Here is a 22,853-nt window from a genome sequence, read left to right on the forward strand (position 1 = left end):
AGAGTGTTAATACAGCTCCTTGACAATGGTAATAGATCAATAGAGTAGTACGAGAAAATACTAATTTCTAGAGGCAGCCAGTTGTCACCCCTCGTCTTGTCAGGATGGCCGAGCGGTCTAAGGCGCCAGACTCAAGAGCTGTTTCTTCACATTACGTGGGTGTTCTGGTCTCTGAATGGAGGCGTGGGTTCAAATCCCACTTCTGACAATCAATTTACATATTTAGCTTGAACTAGAATGACCAATTCCGCCGTGTTTTCATGCTACCATGTCACCGAATAAAAACAGTTAAAAAAAATCCAAAAACTTTGCAGATCCTACATAAAGATCAAATTGTTGGGAAAGCTCTGATAGGTCATGCTGTTAAATCTGTCATTTAAAGTGCAACTTTAGTCAGAAAATTAAGTCCTGCTAGGTCACTTCAGGTTGGCCCATTTTGCATATATACTTATGTAAAACATTTAAAAATAAGTGTCCATACACTTTAAAATCCAGTAATACACAGTGTTTCAGCCTGCTCTGCACATACTCAGTTGCTCTCCCATTTTAGGCACTGCTGAGTTTGGAGAGGCTGATCTACTGACAGCCTTAAAGCGCAATTAAACCCTCCTATCCTTTACAGCCAATGAAGCTGCTTCTGTTCTAACTGAAACTGCCATGGTACTGCACATGTGATCAGTTATGACACCAGCCATTGGAGTGTTTGACAGTTTGGTTGAGAACACAAGCAAATGGAACAGTTATCAATACCGGGATTCCAGGATTACAGCTGTTTTTTGAAACCATTAAATCAATTTGTTTCGTTCCACTTTATGATTTACTGCTGTTAGGGGGCTCTGGGCTTCAGCAAATTGGCAGCCTCCAGCAGAAAGCAAGTTGTTATGGGTAAAGTTCCGCATTAAGTTAAAACGGAGCAAGAATTTCCACATGAAGGTCACAGGAACTGGAAGACAGCGTAGAAAACGACCACGAAGGGACTCGAACCCTCAATCTTCTGATTCGAAGTCAGACGCCTTATCCATTAGGCCACGCGGTCTGCCACAGGTTCTACATTTTGGTTTGTGGTATGCGGATCAGCCAAACACTTGAAGAGCACCTGGGACATCTTCTGCTTGCTTTGCTCAAGCAGATTTGGTCAAAAAGATCTAAAAAGTATGATTTGGTGCCAAGGTCAAGCTTTAAGAAGTACATTTGCAACAGGGCCTAGGTGCAGAGTGTTAATACAGCTCCTTGACAATGGTAATAGATCAATAGAGTAGTATGAGAAAATACTAATTTCTAGAGGCAGCCAGTTGTCACCCCTCGTCTTGTCAGGATGGCCGAGCGGTCTAAGGCGCCAGACTCAAGAGCTGTTTCTTTACATTACGTGGGTGTTCTGGTCTCTGAATGGAGCCGTGGGTTCAAATCCCACTTCTGACAATCAATTTACATATTTAGCTTGAACTAGAATGACCAATTCCGCCGTGTTTTCATGCTACCATGTCACCGAATAAAAACAGTTAAAAAAAATCCAAAAACTTTGCAGATCCTACATAAAGATCAAATTGTTGGCAAAGCTCTGATAGGTCATGCTGTTAAACCTGTCATTTACAGTAGGTGAACCCGATTTTGTGTCAATCTCGCTCTCTTTCTCGGCGAGATTGAGCACCTACGAGCCCCATCGCGGGAGCCAGCGCCGAGCTGGCTTTCCGCGATGGAGACAGAGCCGTCATAGAAGCGACGGGAGATCCGACTTGGATTCCCGCCAATTCTACACGTGTGCGGTGTTTGTTATGAATCCTGAGGGGGAAGTCCCCGCCGGATTTTAACTAAAAATCCGGCATGGGTCCCCCCCTCAGGAGCATACCGGGCCCTTAAGTCTGTTATGGGTTGTAAGGAGAGCCCCTCTACGCCGAAAAAAACGGCGTAGGGGGTCCCCCTACAATCCTTACCAGACCCATATCCAAAGCACGCTACCCGGCCAGCCAGGAAGGGAGTGGGGACGAGCGAGCGCCCCCCCCTCCTGAGCCGTACCAGGCTGCATGCCCTCAACATGGGGGGGTTGGGTGCTCTGGGGCAGGGGGGCGCACTGCGGCCCCCCCACCTCAGAGCACCCTGTCCCCATGTTGATGAGGACAGGGCCCCTTCCCGACAACCCTGGCCGTTGGTTGTCGGGGTATGCGGGCGGGAGGCTTATCGGAATCTGGGAGCCCCCTTTAATAAGGGGGCCCCCAGATACCGGCCCCCCACCCTAAGTGAATGAGTATGGGGTACATCGTACCCCTACCCATTCACCTGCAAGAAAAGTGGTAAAAACACAAATAAACCACACAGTGTATTAAAATATTTTATTAGTTTGCTCCGGAGGCCGCCCCCTGTCTTCTTTATTAGCTCTTTTACCAGGGGGAGCTTCTTCTTTGACGTTTTCGGGTGGGTGGGGGCCGCCGTCTGGTTCTCTTCCACCGCCGGGGGGGGTGGCTTTTAAAAAAGCCCCCACCCCCCCGGCGGGTTTCCTCCGGCGTCTTCGGCGGGGCTCTTCTTCTTCCGCTATCCCGACGGGTCTTCTCCGCTATCCGTGGGGGTCTCCTTCTATGTTCGCCGCTCTCCGCTGTTGACTCGTCGCACCCCGGTTCTTCGTCTCGCAGTCCGGTCCCTTCTTCCGTGCTGTACGTCTTCTTCCGTGCTGTGAGTTCTTCTTCCGCGCTGTGACGTCATGTTCTTCACTTCTCTTCTTCTCCCGATGTTGACACGCCGGTCCTTCTCGCTGAAATGACGGATGCGCGCCTTGCATCGGACTTATATAGGCCTCACAGTCCCATCATGCTCTGTACCTACCCATGTGATACCTACCACGTGGGTAGGTATCACATGGGTAGGTACAGAGCATGATGGGACTGTGAGGCCTATATAGGTCCGATGCAAGGCGCGCATCCGTCATTTCAGCGAGAAGGACCGGCGTGTCAACATCGGGAGAAGAAGAGTAGTGAAGAACATGACGTCACAGCACGGAAGAAGAACTCCGGGCACGGAAGAAGACGTACAGCACGGAAGAAGGGACCGGACTGCGAGACGAAGAACCGGGGTGCGACGAGTCAACAGCGGAGAGCGGCGAACATAGAAGGAGACCCCCCGGATAGCGGAGAAGACCCGTCGGGATAGCGGAAGAAGAAGAGCCCCGCCGAAGATGCCGGAGGAAACCCGCCGGGGGGGTGGGGGCTTTTTTAAAAGCCACCCCCCCGGCGGTGGAAGAGAACCAGACGGCGGCCCCCACCCACCCGAAGATGTCAAAGAAGAAGCTCCCCCTGGTAAAAGAGCTAATAAAGAAGACAGGGGGCGGCCTCCGGAGCAGACTAATAAAATATTTTAATACACTGTGTGGTTTATTTGTGTTTTTACCACTTTTCTTGCAGGTGAATGGGTAGGGGTACGATGTACCCCATACTCATTCACTTAGGGTGGGGGGCCGGTATCTGGGGGCCCCCTTATTAAAGGGGGCTCCCAGATTCCGATAAGCCTCCCGCCCGCATACCCCGACAACCAACGGCCAGGGTTGTCGGGAAGGGGCCTTGTCCTCATCAACATGGGGACAGGGTGCTCTGAGGTGGGGGGGCCGCAGTGCGCCCCCCTGCCCCAGAGCACCCAACCCCCCCATGTTGAGGGCATGCAGCCTGGTACGGCTCAGGAGGGGGGGGGGCGCTCGCTCGTCCCCACTCCCTTCCTGGCTGGCCGGGTAGCGTGCTTTGGATACGGGTCTGGTATGGATTGTAGGGGGACCCCCTACGCCGTTTTTTTCGGCGTAGGGGGGCTCTCCTTACAACCCATAACAGACCTAAGGGTCCGGTATGCTCCTGAGGGGGGGACCCATGCCGGATTTTTATTTAAAATCCGGCGGGGACTTCCCCCTCAGGATTCATAACAAACGCCGCACACGTGTAGAATTGGCGGGAATCCAAGTCGGATCTCCCGTCGCTTCTATGACGCGCTTGCTGGGATGTGCTGTCACTATTCCAGTGAGTGCGAGATGTCGGCGAGATCTCGGCACCATGTCGCCGAGTATCAGCGCGACGCTGTCGTGCTAAAAGCACAATATCACAAACACCTACTGTAAAGTGCAACTTTAGTCAGAAAATTAAGTCCTGCTAGGTCACTTCAGGTTGGCCCATTTTGCATATATACTTATGTAAAACATTCAAAAATAAGTGTCCATACACTTTAAAATCCAGTAATACACAGTGTTTCAGCCTGCTCTGCACATACTCAGTTGCTCTCCCATTTTAGGCACTGCTGAGTTTGGAGAGGCTGATCTACTGACAGCCTTAAAGCGCAATTAAACCCTCCTATACTTTACAGCCAATGAAGCTGCTTCTGTTCTAACTGCAACTGCCATGGTACTGCACATGTGATCAGTTATGACACCAGCCATTGGAGTGTTTGACAGTTTGGTTGAGAACACAAGCAAATGGGACAGTTATCAATACCGGGATTCCAGGATTACAGCTGTTTTTTGAAACCATTAAATCAATTTGTTTCGTTCCACTTTATGATTTACTGCTGTTAGGGGGCTCTGGGCTTCAGCAAATTGGCAGCCTCCAGCAGAAAGCAAGTTGTTATGGGTAAAGTTCTGCATTAATTTAAAACGGAGCAAGAATTTCCACATGAAGGTCACAGGAACTGGAAGACAGCGTAGAAAACGACCACGAAGGGACTCGAACCCTCAATCTTCTGATTCGAAGTCAGACGCCTTATCCATTAGGCCACGCGGTCTGCCACAGGTTCTACATTTTGGTTTGTGGTATGCGGATCAGCCAAACACTTGAAGAGCACCTGGGACATCTTCTGCTTGCTTTGCTCAAGCAGATTTGGTCAAAAAGATCTAAAAAGTATGATTTGGTGCCAAGGTCAAGCTTTAAGAAGTACATTTGCAACAGGGCCTAGGTGCAGAGTGTTAATACAGCTCCTTGACAATGGTAATAGATCAATAGAGTAGTACGAGAAAATACTAATTTCTAGAGGCAGCCAGTTGTCACCCCTCGTCTTGTCAGGATGGCCGAGCGGTCTAAGGCGCCAGACTCAAGAGCTGTTTCTTCACATTACGTGGGTGTTCTGGTCTCTGAATGGAGGCGTGGGTTCAAATCCCACTTCTGACAATCAATTTACATATTTAGCTTGAACTAGAATGACCAATTCCGCCGTGTTTTCATGCTACCATGTCACCGAATAAAAACAGTTAAAAAAAATCCAAAAACTTTGCAGATCCTACATAAAGATCAAATTGTTGGCAAAGCTCTGATAGGTCATGCTGTTAAATCTGTCATTTAAAGTGCAACTTTAGTCAGAAAATTAAGTCCTGCTAGGTCACTTCAGGTTGGCCCATTTTGCATATATACTTATGTAAAACATTCAAAAATAAGTGTCCATACACTTTAAAATCCAGTAATACACAGTGTTTCAGCCTGCTCTGCACATACTCAGTTGCTCTCCCATTTTAGGCACTGCTGAGTTTGGAGAGGCTGATCTACTGACAGCCTTAAAGCGCAATTAAACCCTCCTATCCTTTACAGCCAATGAAGCTGCTTCTGTTCTAACTGCAACTGCCATGGTACTGCACATGTGATCAGTTATGACACCAGCCATTGGAGTGTTTGACAGTTTGGTTGAGAACACAAGCAAATGGGACAGTTATCAATACCGGGATTCCAGGATTACAGCTGTTTTTTGAAACCATTAAATCAATTTGTTTCGTTCCACTTTATGATTTACTGCTGTTAGGGGGCTCTGGGCTTCAGCAAATTGGCAGCCTCCAGCAGAAAGCAAGTTGTTATGGGTAAAGTTCCGCATTAAGTTAAAACGGAGCAAGAATTTCCACATGAAGGTCACAGGAACTGGAAGACAGCGTAGAAAACGACCACGAAGGGACTCGAACCCTCAATCTTCTGATTCGAAGTCAGACGCCTTATCCATTAGGCCACGCGGTCTGCCACAGGTTCTACATTTTGGTTTGTGGTATGCGGATCAGCCAAACACTTGAAGAGCACCTGGGACATCTTCTGCTTGCTTTGCTCAAGCAGATTTGGTCAAAAAGATCTAAAAAGTATGATTTGGTGCCAAGGTCAAGCTTTAAGAAGTACATTTGCAACAGGGCCTAGGTGCAGAGTGTTAATACAGCTCCTTGACAATGGTAATAGATCAATAGAGTAGTACGAGAAAATACTAATTTCTAGAGGCAGCCAGTTGTCACCCCTCGTCTTGTCAGGATGGCCGAGCGGTCTAAGGCGCCAGACTCAAGAGCTGTTTCTTCACATTACGTGGGTGTTCTGGTCTCTGAATGGAGGCGTGGGTTCAAATCCCACTTCTGACAATCAATTTACATATTTAGCTTGAACTAGAATGACCAATTCCGCCGTGTTTTCATGCTACCATGTCACCGAATAAAAACAGTTAAAAAAAATCCAAAAACTTTGCAGATCCTACATAAAGATCAAATTGTTGGGAAAGCTCTGATAGGTCATGCTGTTAAATCTGTCATTTAAAGTGCAACTTTAGTCAGAAAATTAAGTCCTGCTAGGTCACTTCAGGTTGGCCCATTTTGCATATATACTTATGTAAAACATTCAAAAATAAGTGTCCATACACTTTAAAATCCAGTAATACACAGTGTTTCAGCCTGCTCTGCACATACTCAGTTGCTCTCCCATTTTAGGCACTACTGAGTTTGGAGAGGCTGATCTACTGACAGCCTTAAAGCGCAATTAAACCCTCCTATCCTTTACAGCCAATGAAGCTGCTTCTGTTCTAACTGCAACTGCCATGGTACTGCACATGTGATCAGTTATGACACCAGCCATTGGAGTGTTTGACAGTTTGGTTGAGAACACAAGCAAATGGGACAGTTATCAATACCGGGATTCCAGGATTACAGCTGTTTTTTGAAACCATTAAATCAATTTGTTTCGTTCCACTTTATGATTTACTGCTGTTAGGGGGCTCTGGGCTTCAGCAAATTGGCAGCCTCCAGCAGAAAGCAAGTTGTTATGGGTAAAGTTCCGCATTAAGTTAAAACGGAGCAAGAATTTCCACATGAAGGTCACAGGAACTGGAAGACAGCGTAGAAAACGACCACGAAGGGACTCGAACCTTCAATCTTCTGATTCGAAGTCAGACGCCTTATCCATTAGGCCACGCGGTCTGCCACAGGTTCTACATTTTGGTCTGTGGTATGCGGATCAGCCAAACACTTGAAGAGCACCTGGGACATCTTCTGCTTGCTTTGCTCAAGCAGATTTGGTCAAAAAGATCTAAAAAGTATGATTTGGTGCCAAGGTCAAGCTTTAAGAAGTACATTTGCAACAGGGCCTAGGTGCAGAGTTTTAATACAGCTCCTTGACAATGGTAATAGATCAATAGAGTAGTACGAGAAAATACTAATTTCTAGAGGCAGCCAGTTGTCACCCCTCGTCTTGTCAGGATGGCCGAGCGGTCTAAGGCGCCAGACTCAAGAGCTGTTTCTTCACATTACGTGGGTGTTCTGGTCTCTGAATGGAGGCGTGGGTTCAAATCCCACTTCTGACAATCAAGTTACATATTTAGCTTGAACTAGAATGACCAATTCCGCCGTGTTTTCATGCTACCATGTCACCGAATAAAAACAGTTAAAAAAAATCCAAAAACTTTGCAGATCCTACATAAAGATCAAATTGTTGGCAAAGCTCTGATAGGTCATGCTGTTAAATCTGTCATTTAAAGTGCAACTTTAGTCAGAAAATTAAGTCCTGCTAGGTCACTTCAGGTTGGCCCATTTTGCATATATACTTATGTAAAACATTCAAAAATAAGTGTCCATACACTTTAAAATCCAGTAATACACAGTGTTTCAGCCTGCTCTGCACATACTCAGTTGCTCTCCCATTTTAGGCACTGCTGAGTTTGGAGAGGCTGATCTACTGACAGCCTTAAAGCGCAATTAAACCCTCCTATCCTTTACAGCCAATGAAGCTGCTTCTGTTCTAACTGCAACTGCCATGGTACTGCACATGTGATCAGTTATGACACCAGCCATTGGAGTGTTTGACAGTTTGGTTGAGAACACAAGCAAATGGGACAGTTATCAATACCGGGATTCCAGGATTACAGCTGTTTTTTGAAACCATTAAATCAATTTGTTTCGTTCCACTTTATGATTTACTGCTGTTAGGGGGCTCTGGGCTTCAGCAAATTGGCAGCCTCCAGCAGAAAGCAAGTTGTTATGGGTAAAGTTCCGCATTAAGTTAAAACGGAGCAAGAATTTCCACATGAAGGTCACAGGAACTGGAAGACAGCGTAGAAAACGACCACGAAGGGACTCGAACCCTCAATCTTCTGATTCGAAGTCAGACGCCTTATCCATTAGGCCACGCGGTCTGCCACAGGTTCTACATTTTGGTTTGTGGTATGCGGATCAGCCAAACACTTGAAGAGCACCTGGGACATCTTCTGCTTGCTTTGCTCAAGCAGATTTGGTCAAAAAGATCTAAAAAGTATGATTTGGTGCCAAGGTCAAGCTTTAAGAAGTACATTTGCAACAGGGCCTAGGTGCAGAGTGTTAATACAGCTCCTTGACAATGGTAATAGATCAATAGAGTAGTACGAGAAAATACTAATTTCTAGAGGCAGCCAGTTGTCACCCCTCGTCTTGTCAGGATGGCCGAGCGGTCTAAGGTGCCAGACTCAAGAGCTGTTTCTTCACATTATGTGGGTGTTCTGGTCTCTGAATGGAGGCGTGGGTTCAAATCCCACTTCTGACAATCAATTTACATATTTAGCTTGAACTAGAATGACCAATTCCGCCGTGTTTTCATGCTACCATGTCACCGAATAAAAACAGTTAAAAAAAATCCAAAAACTTTGCAGATCCTACATAAAGATCAAATTGTTGGGAAAGCTCTGATAGGTCATGCTGTTAAATCTGTCATTTAAAGTGCAACTTTAGTCAGAAAATTAAGTCCTGCTAGGTCACTTCAGGTTGGCCCATTTTGCATATATACTTATGTAAAACATTCAAAAATAAGTGTCCATACACTTTAAAATCCAGTAATACACAGTGTTTCAGCCTGCTCTGCACATACTCAGTTGCTCTCCCATTTTAGGCACTGCTGAGTTTGGAGAGGCTGATCTACTGACAGCCTTAAAGCGCAATTAAACCCTCCTATCCTTTACAGCCAATGAAGCTGCTTCTGTTCTAACTGCAACTGCCATGGTACTGCACATGTGATCAGTTATGACACCAGCCATTGGAGTGTTTGACAGTTTGGTTGAGAACACAAGCAAATGGGACAGTTATCAATACCGGGATTCCAGGATTACAGCTGTTTTTTGAAACCATTAAATCAATTTGTTTCGTTCCACTTTATGATTTACTGCTGTTAGGGGGCTCTGGGCTTCAGCAAATTGGCAGCCTCCAGCAGAAAGCAAGTTGTTATGGGTAAAGTTCCGCATTAAGTTAAAACGGAGCAAGAATTTCCACATGAAGGTCACAGGAACTGGAAGACAGCGTAGAAAACGACCACGAAGGGACTCGAACCCTCAATCTTCTGATTCGAAGTCAGACGCCTTATCCATTAGGCCACGCGGTCTGCCACAGGTTCTACATTTTGGTTTGTGGTATGCGGATCAGCCAAACACTTGAAGAGCACCTGGGACATCTTCTGCTTGCTTTGCTCAAGCAGATTTGGTCAAAAAGATCTAAAAAGTATGATTTGGTGCCAAGGTCAAGCTTTAAGAAGTACATTTGCAACAGGGCCTAGGTGCAGAGTGTTAATACAGCTCCTTGACAATGGTAATAGATCAATAGAGTAGTACGAGAAAATACTAATTTCTAGAGGCAGCCAGTTGTCACCCCTCGTCTTGTCAGGATGGCCGAGCGGTCTAAGGCGCCAGACTCAAGAGCTGTTTCTTCACATTACGTGGGTGTTCTGGTCTCTGAATGGAGGCGTGGGTTCAAATCCCACTTCTGACAATCAATTTACATATTTAGCTTGAACTAGAATGACCAATTCCGCCGTGTTTTCATGCTACCATGTCACCGAATAAAAACAGTTAAAAAAAATCCAAAAACTTTGCAGATCCTACATAAAGATCAAATTGTTGGGAAAGCTCTGATAGGTCATGCTGTTAAATCTGTCATTTAAAGTGCAACTTTAGTCAGAAAATTAAGTCCTGCTAGGTCACTTCAGGTTGGCCCATTTTGCATATATACTTATGTAAAACATTCAAAAATAAGTGTCCATACACTTTAAAATCCAGTAATACACAGTGTTTCAGCCTGCTCTGCACATACTCAGTTGCTCTCCCATTTTAGGCACTGCTGAGTTTGGAGAGGCTGATCTACTGACAGCCTTAAAGCGCAATTAAACCCTCCTATCCTTTACAGCCAATGAAGCTGCTTCTGTTCTAACTGCAACTGCCATGGTACTGCACATGTGATCAGTTATGACACCAGCCATTGGAGTGTTTGACAGTTTGGTTGAGAACACAAGCAAATGGGACAGTTATCAATACCGGGATTCCAGGATTACAGCTGTTTTTTGAAACCATTAAATCAATTTGTTTCGTTCCACTTTATGATTTACTGCTGTTAGGGGGCTCTGGGCTTCAGCAAATTGGCAGCCTCCAGCAGAAAGCAAGTTGTTATGGGTAAAGTTCCGCATTAAGTTAAAACGGAGCAAGAATTTCCACATGAAGGTCACAGGAACTGGAAGACAGCGTAGAAAACGACCACGAAGGGACTCGAACCCTCAATCTTCTGATTCGAAGTCAGACGCCTTATCCATTAGGCCACGCGGTCTGCCACAGGTTCTACATTTTGGTTTGTGGTATGCGGATCAGCCAAACACTTGAAGAGCACCTGGGACATCTTCTGCTTGCTTTGCTCAAGCAGATTTGGTCAAAAAGATCTAAAAAGTATGATTTGGTGCCAAGGTCAAGCTTTAAGAAGTACATTTGCAACAGGGCCTAGGTGCAGAGTGTTAATACAGCTCCTTGACAATGGTAATAGATCAATAGAGTAGTACGAGAAAATACTAATTTCTAGAGGCAGCCAGTTGTCACCCCTCGTCTTGTCAGGATGGCCGAGCGGTCTAAGGCGCCAGACTCAAGAGCTGTTTCTTCACATTACGTGGGTGTTCTGGTCTCTGAATGGAGGCGTGGGTTCAAATCCCACTTCTGACAATCAATTTACATATTTAGCTTGAACTAGAATGACCAATTCCGCCGTGTTTTCATGCTACCATGTCACCGAATAAAAACAGTTAAAAAAAATCCAAAAACTTTGCAGATCCTACATAAAGATCAAATTGTTGGGAAAGCTCTGATAGGTCATGCTGTTAAATCTGTCATTTAAAGTGCAACTTTAGTCAGAAAATTAAGTCCTGCTAGGTCACTTCAGGTTGGCCCATTTTGCATATATACTTATGTAAAACATTCAAAAATAAGTGTCCATACACTTTAAAATCCAGTAATACACAGTGTTTCAGCCTGCTCTGCACATACTCAGTTGCTCTCCCATTTTAGGCACTGCTGAGTTTGGAGAGGCTGATCTACTGACAGCCTTAAAGCGCAATTAAACCCTCCTATCCTTTACAGCCAATGAAGCTGCTTCTGTTCTAACTGCAACTGCCATGGTACTGCACATGTGATCAGTTATGACACCAGCCATTGGAGTGTTTGACAGTTTGGTTGAGAACACAAGCAAATGGGACAGTTATCAATACCGGGATTCCAGGATTACAGCTGTTTTTTGAAACCATTAAATCAATTTGTTTCGTTCCACTTTATGATTTACTGCTGTTAGGGGGCTCTGGGCTTCAGCAAATTGGCAGCCTCCAGCAGAAAGCAAGTTGTTATGGGTAAAGTTCCGCATTAAGTTAAAACGGAGCAAGAATTTCCACATGAAGGTCACAGGAACTGGAAGACAGCGTAGAAAACGACCACGAAGGGACTCGAACCCTCAATCTTCTGATTCGAAGTCAGACGCCTTATCCATTAGGCCACGCGGTCTGCCACAGGTTCTACATTTTGGTTTGTGGTATGCGGATCAGCCAAACACTTGAAGAGCACCTGGGACATCTTCTGCTTGCTTTGCTCAAGCAGATTTGGTCAAAAAGATCTAAAAAGTATGATTTGGTGCCAAGGTCAAGCTTTAAGAAGTACATTTGCAACAGGGCCTAGGTGCAGAGTGTTAATACAGCTCCTTGACAATGGTAATAGATCAATAGAGTAGTACGAGAAAATACTAATTTCTAGAGGCAGCCAGTTGTCACCCCTCGTCTTGTCAGGATGGCCGAGCGGTCTAAGGCGCCAGACTCAAGAGCTGTTTCTTCACATTACGTGGGTGTTCTGGTCTCTGAATGGAGGCGTGGGTTCAAATCCCACTTCTGACAATCAATTTACATATTTAGCTTGAACTAGAATGACCAATTCCGCCGTGTTTTCATGCTACCATGTCACCGAATAAAAACAGTTAAAAAAAATCCAAAAACTTTGCAGATCCTACATAAAGATCAAATTGTTGGCAAAGCTCTGATAGGTCATGCTGTTAAATCTGTCATTTAAAGTGCAACTTTAGTCAGAAAATTAAGTCCTGCTAGGTCACTTCAGGTTGGCCCATTTTGCATATATACTTATGTAAAACATTCAAAAATAAGTGTCCATACACTTTAAAATCCAGTAATACACAGTGTTTCAGCCTGCTCTGCACATACTCAGTTGCTCTCCCATTTTAGGCACTGCTGAGTTTGGAGAGGCTGATCTACTGACAGCCTTAAAGCGCAATTAAACCCTCCTATCCTTTACAGCCAATGAAGCTGCTTCTGTTCTAACTGCAACTGCCATGGTACTGCACATGTGATCAGTTATGACACCAGCCATTGGAGTGTTTGACAGTTTGGTTGAGAACACAAGCAAATGGGACAGTTATCAATACCGGGATTCCAGGATTACAGCTGTTTTTTGAAACCATTAAATCAATTTGTTTCGTTCCACTTTATGATTTACTGCTGTTAGGGGGCTCTGGGCTTCAGCAAATTGGCAGCCTCCAGCAGAAAGCAAGTTGTTATGGGTAAAGTTCCGCATTAAGTTAAAACGGAGCAAGAATTTCCACATGAAGGTCACAGGAACTGGAAGACAGCGTAGAAAACGACCACGAAGGGACTCGAACCCTCAATCTTCTGATTCTAAGTCAGACGCCTTATCCATTAGGCCACGCGGTCTGCCACAGGTTCTACATTTTGGTTTGTGGTATGCGGATCAGCCAAACACTTGAAGAGCACCTGGGACATCTTCTGCTTGCTTTGCTCAAGCAGATTTGGTCAAAAAGATCTAAAAAGTATGATTTGGTGCCAAGGTCAAGCTTTAAGAAGTACATTTGCAACAGGGCCTAGGTGCAGAGTGTTAATACAGCTCCTTGACAATGGTAATAGATCAATAGAGTAGTACGAGAAAATACTAATTTTTAGAGGCAGCCAGTTGTCACCCCTCGTCTTGTCAGGATGGCCGAGCGGTCTAAGGCGCCAGACTCAAGAGCTGTTTCTTCACATTATGTGGGTGTTCTGGTCTCTGAATGGAGGCGTGGGTTCAAATCCCACTTCTGACAATCAATTTACATATTTAGCTTGAACTAGAATGACCAATTCCGCCGTGTTTTCATGCTACCATGTCACCGAATAAAAACAGTTAAAAAAAATCCAAAAACTTTGCAGATCCTACATAAAGATCAAATTGTTGGCAAAGCTCTGATAGGTCATGCTGTTAAATCTGTCATTTAAAGTGCAACTTTAGTCAGAAAATTAAGTCCTGCTAGGTCACTTCAGGTTGGCCCATTTTGCATATATACTTATGTAAAACATTCAAAAATAAGTGTCCATACACTTTAAAATCCAGTAATACACAGTGTTTCAGCCTGCTCTGCACATACTCAGTTGCTCTCCCATTTTAGGCACTGTTGAGTTTGGAGAGGCTGATCTACTGACAGCCTTAAAGCGCAATTAAACCCTCCTATCCTTTACAGCCAATGAAGCTGCTTCTGTTCTAACTGCAACTGCCATGGTACTGCACATGTGATCAGTTATGACACCAGCCATTGGAGTGTTTGACAGTTTGGTTGAGAACACAAGCAAATGGGACAGTTATCAATACCGGGATTCCAGGATTACAGCTGTTTTTTGAAACCATTAAATCAATTTGTTTCGTTCCACTTTATGATTTACTGCTGTTAGGGGGCTCTGGGCTTCAGCAAATTGGCAGCCTCCAGCAGAAAGCAAGTTGTTATGGGTAAAGTTCCGCATTAAGTTAAAACGGAGCAAGAATTTCCACATGAAGGTCACAGGAACTGGAAGACAGCGTAGAAAACGACCACGAAGGGACTCGAACCCTCAATCTTCTGATTCGAAGTCAGACGCCTTATCCATTAGGCCACGCGGTCTGCCACAGGTTCTACATTTTGGTTTGTGGTATGCGGATCAGCCAAACACTTGAAGAGCACCTGGGACATCTTCTGCTTGCTTTGCTCAAGCAGATTTGGTCAAAAAGATCTAAAAAGTATGATTTGGTGCCAAGGTCAAGCTTTAAGAAGTACATTTGCAACAGGGCCTAGGTGCAGAGTGTTAATACAGCTCCTTGACAATGGTAATAGATCAATAGAGTAGTACGAGAAAATACTAATTTCTAGAGGCAGCCAGTTGTCACCCCTCGTCTTGTCAGGATGGCCGAGCGGTCTAAGGCGCCAGACTCAAGAGCTGTTTCTTCACATTACGTGGGTGTTCTGGTCTCTGAATGGAGGCGTGGGTTCAAATCCCACTTCTGACAATCAATTTACATATTTAGCTTGAACTAGAATGACCAATTCCGCCGTGTTTTCATGCTACCATGTCACCGAATAAAAACAGTTAAAAAAAATCCAAAAACTTTGCAGATCCTACATAAAGATCAAATTGTTGGCAAAGCTCTGATAGGTCATGCTGTTAAATCTGTCATTTAAAGTGCAACTTTAGTCAGAAAATTAAGTCCTGCTAGGTCACTTCAGGTTGGCCCATTTTGCATATATACTTATGTAAAACATTCAAAAATAAGTGTCCATACACTTTAAAATCCAGTAATACACAGTGTTTCAGCCTGCTCTGCACATACTCAGTTGCTCTCCCATTTTAGGCACTGCTGAGTTTGGAGAGGCTGATCTACTGACAGCCTTAAAGCGCAATTAAACCCTCCTATCCTTTACAGCCAATGAAGCTGCTTCTGTTCTAACTGCAACTGCCATGGTACTGCACATGTGATCAGTTATGACACCAGCCATTGGAGTGTTTGACAGTTTGGTTGAGAACACAAGCAAATGGGACAGTTATCAATACCGGGATTCCAGGATTACAGCTGTTTTTTGAAACCATTAAATCAATTTGTTTCGTTCCACTTTATGATTTACTGCTGTTAGGGGGCTCTGGGCTTCAGCAAATTGGCAGCCTCCAGCAGAAAGCAAGTTGTTATGGGTAAAGTTCCGCATTAAGTTAAAACGGAGCAAGAATTTCCACATGAAGGTCACAGGAACTGGAAGACAGCGTAGAAAACGACCACGAAGGGACTCGAACCCTCAATCTTCTGATTCGAAGTCAGACGCCTTATCCATTAGGCCACGCGGTCTGCCACAGGTTCTACATTTTGGTTTGTGGTATGCGGATCAGCCAAACACTTGAAGAGCACCTGGGACATCTTCTGCTTGCTTTGCTCAAGCAGATTTGGTCAAAAAGATCTAAAAAGTATGATTTGGTGCCAAGGTCAAGCTTTAAGAAGTACATTTGCAACAGGGCCTAGGTGCAGAGTGTTAATACAGCTCCTTGACAATGGTAATAGATCAATAGAGTAGTACGAGAAAATACTAATTTCTAGAGGCAGCCAGTTGTCACCCCTCGTCTTGTCAGGATGGCCGAGCGGTCTAAGGCACCAGACTCAAGAGCTGTTTCTTCACATTACGTGGGTGTTCTGGTCTCTGAATGGAGGCGTGGGTTCAAATCCCACTTCTGACAATCAATTTACATATTTAGCTTGAACTAGAATGACCAATTCCGCCGTGTTTTCATGCTACCATGTCACCGAATAAAAACAGTTAAAAAAAATCCAAAAACTTTGCAGATCCTACATAAAGATCAAATTGTTGGGAAAGCTCTGATAGGTCATGCTGTTAAATCTGTCATTTAAAGTGCAACTTTAGTCAGAAAATTAAGTCCTGCTAGGTCACTTCAGGTTGGCCCATTTTGCATATATACTTATGTAAAACATTCAAAAATAAGTGTCCATACACTTTAAAATCCAGTAATACACAGTGTTTCAGCCTGCTCTGCACATACTCAGTTGCTCTCCCATTTTAGGCACTGCTGAGTTTGGAGAGGCTGATCTACTGACAGCCTTAAAGCGCAATTAAACCCTCCTATCCTTTACAGCCAATGAAGCTGCTTCTGTTCTAACTGCAACTGCCATGGTACTGCACATGTGATCAGTTATGACACCAGCCATTGGAGTGTTTGACAGTTTGGTTGAGAACACAAGCAAATGGGACAGTTATCAATACCGGGATTCCAGGATTACAGCTGTTTTTTGAAACCATTAAATCAATTTGTTTCGTTCCACTTTATGATTTACTGCTGTTAGGGGGCTCTGGGCTTCAGCAAATTGGCAGCCTCCAGCAGAAAGCAAGTTGTTATGGGTAAAGTTCCGCATTAAGTTAAAACGGAGCAAGAATTTCCACATGAAGGTCACAGGAACTGGAAGACAGCGTAGAAAACGACCACGAAGGGACTCGAACCCTCAATCTTCTGATTCGAAGTCAGACGCCTTATCCATTAGGCCACGCGGTCTGCCACAGGTTCTACATTTTGGTTTGTGGTATGCGGATCAGCCAAACACTTGAAGAGCACCTGGGACATCTTCTGCTTGCTTTGCTCAAGCAGATTTGGTCAAAAAGATCTAAAAAGTATGATTTGGTGCCAAGGTCAAGCTTTAAGAAGTACATTTGCAACAGGGCCTAGGTGCAGAGTGTTAATACAGCTCCTTGACAATGGTAATAGATCAATAGAGTAGTACGAGAAAATACTAATTTCTAGAGGCAGCCAGTTGTCACCCCTCGTCTTGTCAGGATGGCCGAGCGGTCTAAGGCGCCAGACTCAAGAGCTGTTTCTTCACATTACGTGGGTGTTCTGGTCTCTGAATGGAGGCGTGGGTTCAAATCCCACTTCTGACAATCAATTTACATATTTAGCTTGAACTAGAATGACCAATTCCGCCGTGTTTTCATGCTACCATGTCACCGAATAAAAACAGTTAAAAAAAATCCAAAAACTTTGCAGATCCTACATAAAGATCAAATTGTTGGGAAAGCTCTGATAGGTCATGCTGTTAAATCTGTCATTTAAAGTGCAACTTTAGTCAGAAAATTAAGTCCTGCTAGGTCACTTCAGGTTGGCCCATTTTGCATATATACTTATGTAAAACATTCAAAAATAAGTGTCCATACACTTTAAAATCCAGTAATACACAGTGTTTCAGCCTGCTCTGCACATACTCAGTTGCTCTCCCATTTTAGGCACTGCTGAGTTTGGAGAGGCTGATCTACTGACAGCCTTAAAGCGCAATTAAACCCTCCTATCCTTTACAGCCAATGAAGCTGCTTCTGTTCTAACTGCAACTGCCATGGTACTGCACATGTGATCAGTTATGACACCAGCCATTGGAGTGTTTGACAGTTTGGTTGAGAACACAAGCAAATGGGACAGTTATCAATACCGGGATTCCAGGATTACAGCTGTTTTTTGAAACCATTAAATCAATTTGTTTCGTTCCACTTTATGATTTACTGCTGTTAGGGGGCTCTGGGCTTCAGCAAATTGGCAGCCTCCAGCAGAAAGCAAGTTGTTATGGGTAAAGTTCCGCATTAAGTTAAAACGGAGCAAGAATTTCCACATGAAGGTCACAGGAACTGGAAGACAGCGTAGAAAACGACCACGAAGGGACTCGAACCCTCAATCTTCTGATTCGAAGTCAGACGCCTTATCCATTAGGCCACGCGGTCTGCCACAGGTTCTACATTTTGGTTTGTGGTATGCGGATCAGCCAAACACTTGAAGAGCACCTGGGACATCTTCTGCTTGCTTTGCTCAAGCAGATTTGGTCAAAAAGATCTAAAAAGTATGATTTGGTGCCAAGGTCAAGCTTTAAGAAGTACATTTGCAACAGGGCCTAGGTGCAGAGTGTTAATACAGCTCCTTGACAATGGTAATAGATCAATAGAGTAGTACGAGAAAATACTAATTTCTAGAGGCAGCCAGTTGTCACCCCTCGTCTTGTCAGGATGGCCGAGCGGTCTAAGGCGCCAGACTCAAGAGCTGTTTCTTCACATTACGTGGGTGTTCTGGTCTCTGAATGGAGGCGTGGGTTCAAATCCCACTTCTGACAATCAATTTACATATTTAGCTTGAACTAGAATGACCAATTCCGCCGTGTTTTCATGCTACCATGTCACCGAATAAAAACAGTTAAAAAAAATCCAAAAACTTTGCAGATCCTACATAAAGATCAAATTGTTGGCAAAGCTCTGATAGGTCATGCTGTTAAATCTGTCATTTAAAGTGCAACTTTAGTCAGAAAATTAAGTCCTGCTAGGTCACTTCAGGTTGGCCCATTTTGCATATATACTTATGTAAAACATTCAAAAATAAGTGTCCATACACTTTAAAATCCAGTAATACACAGTGTTTCAGCCTGCTCTGCACATACTCAGTTGCTCTCCCATTTTAGGCACTGCTGAGTTTGGAGAGGCTGATCTACTGACAGCCTTAAAGCGCAATTAAACCCTCCTATCCTTTACAGCCAATGAAGCTGCTTCTGTTCTAACTGCAACTGCCATGGTACTGCACATGTGATCAGTTATGACACCAGCCATTGGAGTGTTTGACAGTTTGGTTGAGAACACAAGCAAATGGGACAGTTATCAATACCGGGATTCCAGGATTACAGCTGTTTTTTGAAACCATTAAATCAATTTGTTTCGTTCCACTTTATGATTTACTGCTGTTAGGGGGCTCTGGGCTTCAGCAAATTGGCAGCCTCCAGCAGAAAGCAAGTTGTTATGGGTAAAGTTCCGCATTAAGTTAAAACGGAGCAAGAATTTCCACATGAAGGTCACAGGAACTGGAAGACAGCGTAGAAAACGACCACGAAGGGACTCGAACCCTCAATCTTCTGATTCGAAGTCAGACGCCTTATCCAGGCCACGCGGTCTGCCACAGGTTCTACATTTTGGTTTGTGGTATGCGGATCAGCCAAACACTTGAAGAGCACCTGGGACATCTTCTGCTTGCTTTGCTCAAGCAGATTTGGTCAAAAAGATCTAAAAAGTATGATTTGGTGCCAAGGTCAAGCTTTAAGAAGTACATTTGCAACAGGGCCTAGGTGCAGAGTGTTAATACAGCTCCTTGACAATGGTAATAGATCAATAGAGTAGTACGAGAAAATACTAATTTCTAGAGGCAGCCAGTTGTCACCCCTCGTCTTGTCAGGATGGCCGAGCGGTCTAAGGCGCCAGACTCAAGAGCTGTTTCTTCACATTACGTGGGTGTTCTGGTCTCTGAATGGAGGCGTGGGTTCAAATCCCACTTCTGACAATCAATTTACATATTTAGCTTGAACTAGAATGACCAATTCCGCCGTGTTTTCATGCTACCATGTCACCGAATAAAAACAGTTAAAAAAAATCCAAAAACTTTGCAGATCCTACATAAAGATCAAATTGTTGGCAAAGCTCTGATAGGTCATGCTGTTAAATCTGTCATTTAAAGTGCAACTTTAGTCAGAAAATTAAGTCCTGCTAGGTCACTTCAGGTTGGCCCATTTTGCATATATACTTATGTAAAACATTCAAAAATAAGTGTCCATACACTTTAAAATCCAGTAATACACAGTGTTTCAGCCTGCTCTGCACATACTCAGTTGCTCTCCCATTTTAGGCACTGCTGAGTTTGGAGAGGCTGATCTACTGACAGCCTTAAAGCGCAATTAAACCCTCCTATCCTTTACAGCCAATGAAGCTGCTTCTGTTCTAACTGCAACTGCCATGGTACTGCACATGTGATCAGTTATGACACCAGCCATTGGAGTGTTTGACAGTTTGGTTGAGAACACAAGCAAATGGGACAGTTATCAATACCGGGATTCCAGGATTACAGCTGTTTTTTGAAACCATTAAATCAATTTGTTTCGTTCCACTTTATGATTTACTGCTGTTAGGGGGCTCTGGGCTTCAGCAAATTGGCAGCCTCCAGCAGAAAGCAAGTTGTTATGGGTAAAGTTCCGCATTAAGTTAAAACGGAGCAAGAATTTCCACATGAAGGTCACAGGAACTGGAAGACAGCGTAGAAAACGACCACGAAGGGACTCGAACCCTCAATCTTCTGATTCGAAGTCAGACGCCTTATCCATTAGGCCACGCGGTCTGCCACAGGTTCTACATTTTGGTTTGTGGTATGCGGATCAGCCAAACACTTGAAGAGCACCTGGGACATCTTCTGCTTGCTTTGCTCAAGCAGATTTGGTCAAAAAGATCTAAAAAGTATGATTTGGTGCCAAGGTCAAGCTTTAAGAAGTACATTTGCAACAGGGCCTAGGTGCAGAGTGTTAATACAGCTCCTTGACAATGGTAATAGATCAATAGAGTAGTACGAGAAAATACTAATTTCTAGAGGCAGCCAGTTGTCACCCCTCGTCTTGTCAGGATGGCCGAGCGGTCTAAGGCGCCAGACTCAAGAGCTGTTTCTTCACATTACGTGGGTGTTCTGGTCTCTGAATGGAGGCGTGGGTTCAAATCCCACTTCTGACAATCAATTTACATATTTAGCTTGAACTAGAATGACCAATTCCGCCGTGTTTTCATGCTACCATGTCACCGAATAAAAACAGTTAAAAAAAATCCAAAAACTTTGCAGATCCTACATAAAGATCAAATTGTTGGGAAAGCTCTGATAGGTCATGCTGTTAAATCTGTCATTTAAAGTGCAACTTTAGTCAGAAAATTAAGTCCTGCTAGGTCACTTCAGGTTGGCCCATTTTGCATATATACTTATGTAAAACATTCAAAAATAAGTGTCCATACACTTTAAAATCCAGTAATACACAGTGTTTCAGCCTGCTCTGCACATACTCAGTTGCTCTCCCATTTTAGGCACTGCTGAGTTTGGAGAGGCTGATCTACTGACAGCCTTAAAGCGCAATTAAACCCTCCTATCCTTTACAGCCAATGAAGCTGCTTCTGTTCTAACTGCAACTGCCATGGTACTGCACATGTGATCAGTTATGACACCAGCCATTGGAGTGTTTGACAGTTTGGTTGAGAACACAAGCAAATGGGACAGTTATCAATACCGGGATTCCAGGATTACAGCTGTTTTTTGAAACCATTAAATCAATTTGTTTCGTTCCACTTTATGATTTACTGCTGTTAGGGGGCTCTGGGCTTCAGCAAATTGGCAGCCTCCAGCAGAAAGCAAGTTGTTATGGGTAAAGTTCCGCATTAAGTTAAAACGGAGCAAGAATTTCCACATGAAGGTCACAGGAACTGGAAGACAGCGTAGAAAACGACCACGAAGGGACTCGAACCCTCAATCTTCTGATTCGAAGTCAGACGCCTTATCCATTAGGCCACGCGGTCTGCCACAGGTTCTACATTTTGGTTTGTGGTATGCGGATCAGCCAAACACTTGAAGAGCACCTGGGACATCTTCTGCTTGCTTTGCTCAAGCAGATTTGGTCAAAAAGATCTAAAAAGAATGATTTGGTGCCAAGGTCAAGCTTTAAGAAGTACATTTGCAACAGGGCCTAGGTGCAGAGTGTTAATACAGCTCCTTGACAATGGTAATAGATCAATAGAGTAGTACGAGAAAATACTAATTTCTAGAGGCAGCCAGTTGTCACCCCTCGTCTTGTCAGGATGGCCGAGCGGTCTAAGGCACCAGACTCAAGAGCTGTTTCTTCACATTACGTGGGAGTTCTGGTCTCTGAATGGAGGCGTGGGTTCAAATCCCACTTCTGACAATCAATTTACATATTTAGCTTGAACTAGAATGACCAATTCCGCCGTGTTTTCATGCTACCATGTCACCGAATAAAAACAGTTAAAAAAAATCCAAAAACTTTGCAGATCCTACATAAAGATCAAATTGTTGGGAAAGCTCTGATAGGTCATGCTGTTAAATCTGTCATTTAAAGTGCAACTTTAGTCAGAAAATTAAGTCCTGCTAGGTCACTTCAGGTTGGCCCATTTTGCATATATACTTATGTAAAACATTCAAAAATAAGTGTCCATACACTTTAAAATCCAGTAATACACAGTGTTTCAGCCTGCTCTGCACATACTCAGTTGCTCTCCCATTTTAGGCACTGCTGAGTTTGGAGAGGCTGATCTACTGACAGCCTTAAAGCGCAATTAAACCCTCCTATCCTTTACAGCCAATGAAGCTGCTTCTGTTCTAACTGCAACTGCCATGGTACTGCACATGTGATCAGTTATGACACCAGCCATTGGAGTGTTTGACAGTTTGGTTGAGAACACAAGCAAATGGGACAGTTATCAATACCGGGATTCCAGGATTACAGCTGTTTTTTGAAACCATTAAATCAATTTGTTTCGTTCCACTTTATGATTTACTGCTGTTAGGGGGCTCTGGGCTTCAGCAAATTGGCAGCCTCCAGCAGAAAGCAAGTTGTTATGGGTAAAGTTCCGCATTAAGTTAAAACGGAGCAAGAATTTCCACATGAAGGTCACAGGAACTGGAAGACAGCGTAGAAAACGACCACGAAGGGACTCGAAC

At 44.1% G+C, this 22,853-nt stretch overlaps 32 non-coding genes across 32 annotated transcripts; 17 read left to right on the forward strand and 15 right to left on the reverse strand.

Annotated features, from left to right (window-relative positions):
- Positions 1-98: 98 nt before the first annotated feature.
- On the forward strand, positions 99-208 carry TRNAL-CAA. The gene is made up of 2 exons: positions 99-136; positions 163-208. It is a non-coding gene; the product is annotated as a tRNA-Leu (tRNA).
- A 755-nt stretch (positions 209-963) lies between these two features.
- On the reverse strand, positions 964-1,036 carry TRNAR-UCG. The gene has a single exon. It is a non-coding gene; the product is annotated as a tRNA-Arg (tRNA).
- A 273-nt stretch (positions 1,037-1,309) lies between these two features.
- Positions 1,310-1,419, forward strand: TRNAL-CAA. Its single transcript has 2 exons — positions 1,310-1,347; positions 1,374-1,419. It is a non-coding gene; the product is annotated as a tRNA-Leu (tRNA).
- Positions 1,420-4,670: 3,251 nt separating this feature from the next.
- On the reverse strand, positions 4,671-4,743 carry TRNAR-UCG. Its single transcript has one exon. It is a non-coding gene; the product is annotated as a tRNA-Arg (tRNA).
- Positions 4,744-5,016: 273 nt separating this feature from the next.
- Positions 5,017-5,126, forward strand: TRNAL-CAA. Its single transcript has 2 exons — positions 5,017-5,054; positions 5,081-5,126. It is a non-coding gene; the product is annotated as a tRNA-Leu (tRNA).
- Positions 5,127-5,881: 755 nt separating this feature from the next.
- TRNAR-UCG lies at positions 5,882-5,954 on the reverse strand. Its single transcript has one exon. It is a non-coding gene; the product is annotated as a tRNA-Arg (tRNA).
- A 273-nt stretch (positions 5,955-6,227) lies between these two features.
- TRNAL-CAA lies at positions 6,228-6,337 on the forward strand. The gene is made up of 2 exons: positions 6,228-6,265; positions 6,292-6,337. It is a non-coding gene; the product is annotated as a tRNA-Leu (tRNA).
- A 755-nt stretch (positions 6,338-7,092) lies between these two features.
- Positions 7,093-7,165, reverse strand: TRNAR-UCG. Its single transcript has one exon. It is a non-coding gene; the product is annotated as a tRNA-Arg (tRNA).
- A 273-nt stretch (positions 7,166-7,438) lies between these two features.
- Positions 7,439-7,548, forward strand: TRNAL-CAA. Its single transcript has 2 exons — positions 7,439-7,476; positions 7,503-7,548. It is a non-coding gene; the product is annotated as a tRNA-Leu (tRNA).
- A 755-nt stretch (positions 7,549-8,303) lies between these two features.
- Positions 8,304-8,376, reverse strand: TRNAR-UCG. Its single transcript has one exon. It is a non-coding gene; the product is annotated as a tRNA-Arg (tRNA).
- Positions 8,377-8,649: 273 nt separating this feature from the next.
- Positions 8,650-8,759, forward strand: TRNAL-CAA. The gene is made up of 2 exons: positions 8,650-8,687; positions 8,714-8,759. It is a non-coding gene; the product is annotated as a tRNA-Leu (tRNA).
- Positions 8,760-9,514: 755 nt separating this feature from the next.
- Positions 9,515-9,587, reverse strand: TRNAR-UCG. The gene has a single exon. It is a non-coding gene; the product is annotated as a tRNA-Arg (tRNA).
- A 273-nt stretch (positions 9,588-9,860) lies between these two features.
- On the forward strand, positions 9,861-9,970 carry TRNAL-CAA. The gene is made up of 2 exons: positions 9,861-9,898; positions 9,925-9,970. It is a non-coding gene; the product is annotated as a tRNA-Leu (tRNA).
- A 755-nt stretch (positions 9,971-10,725) lies between these two features.
- On the reverse strand, positions 10,726-10,798 carry TRNAR-UCG. The gene has a single exon. It is a non-coding gene; the product is annotated as a tRNA-Arg (tRNA).
- Positions 10,799-11,071: 273 nt separating this feature from the next.
- On the forward strand, positions 11,072-11,181 carry TRNAL-CAA. The gene is made up of 2 exons: positions 11,072-11,109; positions 11,136-11,181. It is a non-coding gene; the product is annotated as a tRNA-Leu (tRNA).
- A 755-nt stretch (positions 11,182-11,936) lies between these two features.
- TRNAR-UCG lies at positions 11,937-12,009 on the reverse strand. The gene has a single exon. It is a non-coding gene; the product is annotated as a tRNA-Arg (tRNA).
- Positions 12,010-12,282: 273 nt separating this feature from the next.
- TRNAL-CAA lies at positions 12,283-12,392 on the forward strand. Its single transcript has 2 exons — positions 12,283-12,320; positions 12,347-12,392. It is a non-coding gene; the product is annotated as a tRNA-Leu (tRNA).
- Positions 12,393-13,147: 755 nt separating this feature from the next.
- TRNAL-UAG lies at positions 13,148-13,220 on the reverse strand. Its single transcript has one exon. It is a non-coding gene; the product is annotated as a tRNA-Leu (tRNA).
- A 273-nt stretch (positions 13,221-13,493) lies between these two features.
- On the forward strand, positions 13,494-13,603 carry TRNAL-CAA. Its single transcript has 2 exons — positions 13,494-13,531; positions 13,558-13,603. It is a non-coding gene; the product is annotated as a tRNA-Leu (tRNA).
- Positions 13,604-14,358: 755 nt separating this feature from the next.
- On the reverse strand, positions 14,359-14,431 carry TRNAR-UCG. The gene has a single exon. It is a non-coding gene; the product is annotated as a tRNA-Arg (tRNA).
- Positions 14,432-14,704: 273 nt separating this feature from the next.
- Positions 14,705-14,814, forward strand: TRNAL-CAA. Its single transcript has 2 exons — positions 14,705-14,742; positions 14,769-14,814. It is a non-coding gene; the product is annotated as a tRNA-Leu (tRNA).
- Positions 14,815-15,569: 755 nt separating this feature from the next.
- TRNAR-UCG lies at positions 15,570-15,642 on the reverse strand. The gene has a single exon. It is a non-coding gene; the product is annotated as a tRNA-Arg (tRNA).
- A 273-nt stretch (positions 15,643-15,915) lies between these two features.
- TRNAL-CAA lies at positions 15,916-16,025 on the forward strand. Its single transcript has 2 exons — positions 15,916-15,953; positions 15,980-16,025. It is a non-coding gene; the product is annotated as a tRNA-Leu (tRNA).
- A 755-nt stretch (positions 16,026-16,780) lies between these two features.
- TRNAR-UCG lies at positions 16,781-16,853 on the reverse strand. Its single transcript has one exon. It is a non-coding gene; the product is annotated as a tRNA-Arg (tRNA).
- A 273-nt stretch (positions 16,854-17,126) lies between these two features.
- TRNAL-CAA lies at positions 17,127-17,236 on the forward strand. Its single transcript has 2 exons — positions 17,127-17,164; positions 17,191-17,236. It is a non-coding gene; the product is annotated as a tRNA-Leu (tRNA).
- Positions 17,237-17,991: 755 nt separating this feature from the next.
- On the reverse strand, positions 17,992-18,064 carry TRNAR-UCG. Its single transcript has one exon. It is a non-coding gene; the product is annotated as a tRNA-Arg (tRNA).
- Positions 18,065-18,337: 273 nt separating this feature from the next.
- TRNAL-CAA lies at positions 18,338-18,447 on the forward strand. Its single transcript has 2 exons — positions 18,338-18,375; positions 18,402-18,447. It is a non-coding gene; the product is annotated as a tRNA-Leu (tRNA).
- Positions 18,448-19,545: 1,098 nt separating this feature from the next.
- TRNAL-CAA lies at positions 19,546-19,655 on the forward strand. Its single transcript has 2 exons — positions 19,546-19,583; positions 19,610-19,655. It is a non-coding gene; the product is annotated as a tRNA-Leu (tRNA).
- Positions 19,656-20,410: 755 nt separating this feature from the next.
- On the reverse strand, positions 20,411-20,483 carry TRNAR-UCG. Its single transcript has one exon. It is a non-coding gene; the product is annotated as a tRNA-Arg (tRNA).
- A 273-nt stretch (positions 20,484-20,756) lies between these two features.
- TRNAL-CAA lies at positions 20,757-20,866 on the forward strand. Its single transcript has 2 exons — positions 20,757-20,794; positions 20,821-20,866. It is a non-coding gene; the product is annotated as a tRNA-Leu (tRNA).
- Positions 20,867-21,621: 755 nt separating this feature from the next.
- Positions 21,622-21,694, reverse strand: TRNAR-UCG. The gene has a single exon. It is a non-coding gene; the product is annotated as a tRNA-Arg (tRNA).
- A 273-nt stretch (positions 21,695-21,967) lies between these two features.
- TRNAL-CAA lies at positions 21,968-22,077 on the forward strand. The gene is made up of 2 exons: positions 21,968-22,005; positions 22,032-22,077. It is a non-coding gene; the product is annotated as a tRNA-Leu (tRNA).
- The last annotated feature ends 776 nt before the right edge of the window (positions 22,078-22,853 follow it).

This window comes from Rana temporaria, chromosome 9, assembly GCF_905171775.1.
Source record: "Rana temporaria chromosome 9, aRanTem1.1, whole genome shotgun sequence".
Lineage (NCBI taxonomy): Eukaryota > Metazoa > Chordata > Amphibia > Anura > Ranidae > Rana > Rana temporaria.